The 4,554-nt window shown below is 44.3% G+C and overlaps 1 pseudogene across 1 annotated transcript; it reads left to right on the top strand.

The window, feature by feature from the left end:
* On the top strand, positions 1-930 carry LOC309805264 (olfactory receptor 1f45-like; annotated as a pseudogene). Its single transcript has one exon. The product of its transcript is annotated as an olfactory receptor 1f45-like (transcript).
* Positions 931-4,554: the final 3,624 nt, after the last annotated feature.

Genomic DNA, 4,554 nt, shown 5'->3' on the forward strand with positions numbered 1-4,554 from the left:
ATGGGCAGAGACAACCAGACTGGAGTCACAGAATTCATTCTCCTGGGACTCTCTGGGCAGTCAGAGCAGGAGGAGGTTCTCTTTGGGCTGTTCTTGTGGATGTACCTGGTCACCCTCATTGGGAACTTTCTCATTGTCTTGGCTATCAGCTGTGACAGTCATCTCCAAACACCCATGTCCTTATTCTTGGCCAAACTCTCCTGTGTCAACATCTGCTTTTCATCAGTCACAATCCCCAAGAAGCTGGTGAATCCCATACTGTGAAGCAAGTCTATCTCTTACATGGAATGTACGACCCAGATCTACTTCTTCATCATTTTCATCAACATAGATGGGTTCCTCCTGAGTGTGATGGCCTATGATGATTATACTGCCATCTGTTGCCCACTCCACTACACCATGATCATGAGGCCCAAACTCTGTGTCCTTCTGGTGGCTGCATCTCGGCTCAGTACAAATCTGCATGCTCTCCTACAGACTCTTCTCATGGTGCAACTCACATTTTGTTCCAACAATGCTGTGTATAACTTTTTCTGTGACCCTTATCCTATTCTAAAACTTTCTTGTTTGAATACCTTTATCAATGACCTGATGGTATTCACTGTGGGTGAACTGGTATTTATGACACCATTTACATGTATCATCATTTTATATGATTCCATCTTCTCTAATGTACTGAAGTTGCCATCTGCCCATGGAATAAGGAAAGCCCTGTCCACGTGTGGATCCCACCTCACTGTGGTCTCCCTGTTCTATGGGGCAATCCTGGGGGTCTATAAGCACCCTTCATCCTCGTACTCAGTGCAAGATGTGGTGACTATTGTCATCTTCACAGTGGTGACTCCTCTCATCAATCTCTTCATCTACAGCTTGAGAAATCATGACATGAAGGGAGCTTTAAGGAAACTAATTTCATATTCTATAATTTAAAACTTTTAGAACTGAGAGGACTCTTGGATAGCATACATTTTTTCATTTTACAGACCAAGAAACTGAGTCCCTATAAGTGTAAATTTACCCATGACTATTCCTGTAATTAATGATATGTGATCATGGTCATACTTTTAAATATGAGGCTGATAGGTGCTCATAAGTCATAAAACCATTAGTTATGTATAAAAAGGTGTGATTTAAAAACACTTATTTTACAGACAACAAAAATTCAGGAAAAGACAGGATTGGGTCCAGCAACCCTATGAGACAGTGGCTACTATATGGTCTGAGAATTTCAGAAAACTTTAGAGTTGGCTCTCCTCAGTGTCACCTGTCCTCTATGGCCTCACATTAGGAGATGGTAAATTATCCCCAATTTACTGAGTCACAGAAAAGTTACCTTTTCCAGGGCTGTACAACCAGCAATTATTGGTTACAAATGGTGCTGTTACTTTCAGGGTTTTTGGTCATTACTGAATTAGTTAACTTTTCCTCTGTCTTAGGCTCAATTCCTACCCTCTCCTCTCACAGCTCAGAACCTAGCCCTGCACTATTCTTCTTCCCCCACAACCAATCTAACTTCTTGGTGGTTTATTGCCTGGCATGGGTGTCAGGGATGGGTATCAGAGGGTGGCGAGCCTCAGACAGTAGCTAGAATTCCTCATATAAATCTCGGTATCCCTTCAAATTTAGATGGGCTAAGAGAAGCAGAGATTCCCTTAATGCTAAACTGTCCAGAGTTCCTATAACAACTTAGGAACATGAAAACATGAATTAATTACAGGATTTGGATTAGAACCCAGAACTTCTGACTCCAAGTCCAGAGTTTGTTCCAATCCATGGGGAAAGTTTCTAGGAGCCCTTGCCTCTTTTCCTACTCTACACCTGAGGGTTCCCACCTCGTCTTCCCTGGTGTCCAGGGAGCACTCACCTAAATCTCCAGTGGTCATTCTTCAAAAGCCTTCAATTCCTCATTGGCCTTCTCTCCTTTCTCAATCTTCTCTACTCTCGTGAAAAATCAGTACTCATTGTCCTCACTATCACCTTCTTTCCCACTTGGTCCCAACACTGACCAGCTCTTACCATGAGCACAGCAACAGGCTTATCGTGGTTCTGACTGCCTCCTGCTTCCCCCTACACATATTTGTCCTGCACACAGGATCAGTTTAATCCTCCTAAAACATTGATGACATCCTGTCAGCCACTCCTTATAGAAATATTGAAGAGGCCAGGATAAATCCAAGTATTACCTTCAAATACAAGCCCAAGATGACTCGGCCCCGAGCCATACTTACAACTTTGTTTGTCATCAACTCACATAATTATATGTTCCATGACTTTCTCCTAATTCTCTTCCTCTTTCTTTCATTCGTCTGCTGAAAAACTCCCTTGATTTTTTTTTTTTTTTTGTGGTACACGGGCCGCTCACAGTTGTGGCCTCTCCCGTTGTGGAGCACAGGCTCTGGACGCGCAGGCTCAGCAGCCATGGCTCACGGGCCCAGCCGCTCCTCGGCATGTGGGATCTTCCTGGACCAGGGCACGAACCCGTGTCCCCTGCATCGGCAGGCAGACTCCCAAACACTGTGCCACCAGGAAAGCCCTCCCTTGATTTTTAAAGACTCTAATAATTGTGCATTCCCCTTAACTCCTTTACTAATTACATCTCACAGACATGTACTGAGCACACAACATAGTTCTTCTTTGATGTAGTAAATGAACTCCCAAATGTATGTTGGTGCCAGTGGGAACCTGACTACATGTGACAAAATCAATGTAGTGTTCTGAACTGTTAAGTTTTATTTTAGAAGTAGTTTAGTGCAAATGTTTGAGATATAATAACATGGACTAATGTTGGTGTTTAAGGTTACATGACTCATTTTGGTCTCATCATATTCTTCCTTGCATTACCCATATCTGCATACATGTCTCCTCTGGTTATTACATTACATATTCACTTTGATAAAATACCATAGATTATGCATGGGCACATCCCATACAATGCTCGGTAGAGTTTTTGTTCATCCCAAATAATCATGTATTGAAAAATCACTGATGATGTGGTAGGCAAGTCTAATGGTAAACTGGGAAGTGAACATTCCTAGACACAAAAAAAATCAGAAGGGTAAAAATTTAAATCTAGGGAACTAAAGTACTGAGAAGCTTACTCCAGAACACAGAAAGATTTCACTGCATTCTGGGACCCAAAGAAGCAGCAGGGTTGAATGAAAAGAGCCATGTTTGGGATATAGTTTTATTGCTCATCCATCTCTCCCTCAACTGTCAGTCAAAAGTTGGCTGTGAGAAGGAGCATGAGGATAGAGAGAAATCAGTGAACTTACAATAGGGTACAAAGTCAAAGGGAAAATCACTCTCTATCTACATGGTCCCCACTCGTTCATCTCAAGGGAGAAATCATCATTCACCAGACAGAAGATCCTGTCTGAAGGGGAAAAGAAATCTCAGCAGTGTGGTGTTAGCAGAAAGAGGAAAGGCCTCTGTCTTGCTCAGACTGGCTGTGGTGTGAGGTTATATGCTGTTTAATTCTACCAGAGCCTCGAGTCTTTAAACCTCCTACTTCTGAGGGCCACCTTCAACTCCATCTTCACTGGCTCCTTGCATTACTTCAACCACTTAAGGGGAATGAAGGGGAAATAAGAAAAGGGGTTTACTCTAAGGTCCAGGTAGAATCAGCCTCTGTTGTTTCCTGCATGTGAGAGTCACACATGACATGAAGTGGTCATAAATCAAAGCTCAGCCTCATGCAGGGCTTCGAGGGACCTCTGCCCATAGAAGCAAAGCAGTGCCAGGCTGGCAGAGTCCCCCCTGGGAGCAGCCAGGAAATCAGGATTGTGTCTGGGAATTCACCCTCCAGGGCCTGAGTTAGCAGAGGCCAGGCCTCTGCCAGGAGCCTCTTCTCTGCAGCTGGGACTCCCTAAAGACACCACCCCCACTTCCCCACAGGCAACTTCCATCTAGCACTAGTTAGCCAACAGGAACAGCTCTTTGTGAGCCAATTAAAACCATTTGGGGGCCTCCCTGGTGGCGCAGTGGTTGAGAGTCCGCCTGCCGATGCAGGGGATACGGGTTCGTGCCCCGGTCTGGGAGGATCCCATATGCCGCGGAGCGGCTGGGCCCGTGAGCCATGGCCGCTGGGCCTGCGCATCCGGAGCCTGTGCTCCGCAACGGGAGAGGCCACAACAGTGAGAGGCCCGCATACCGCCAAAAAAAAAAAAAAAAAAAAAAAAACCATTTGGACACAAACCACCTAGAGGCGTGGGATAGGGTGGGTGGGAGGGAGGGAGATTCAAGAGCAAAGAGATATGGGAACATATGTATATGTATAACTGATTCATTTTGTTATAATGCAGAAACTAACACACTATTGTAACGGAGTTATACTCCAATAAAGATGTTTAAAAATCAACAAAAACAAACAAACAAAAAACATATGGAGGGAAAAGTTTGCCTTCACCTCAATGATGTTGGAATAAAGGCTCATCCTTCTTCCTGGCACATTTCCCCAGATACTGTTCTCCCTGGAGGGAGCAAGGATTGCTCCATGTCACGGCCATTGGAGGTATTTTCAAGTTTCATGGAATCATTTTCCTCTAACTTGTCCTT

Source organism: Mesoplodon mirus, assembly GCF_964341445.2.
Source record: "Mesoplodon mirus genome assembly, chromosome: 5".
Classification (NCBI taxonomy): domain Eukaryota; kingdom Metazoa; phylum Chordata; class Mammalia; order Artiodactyla; family Ziphiidae; genus Mesoplodon; species Mesoplodon mirus.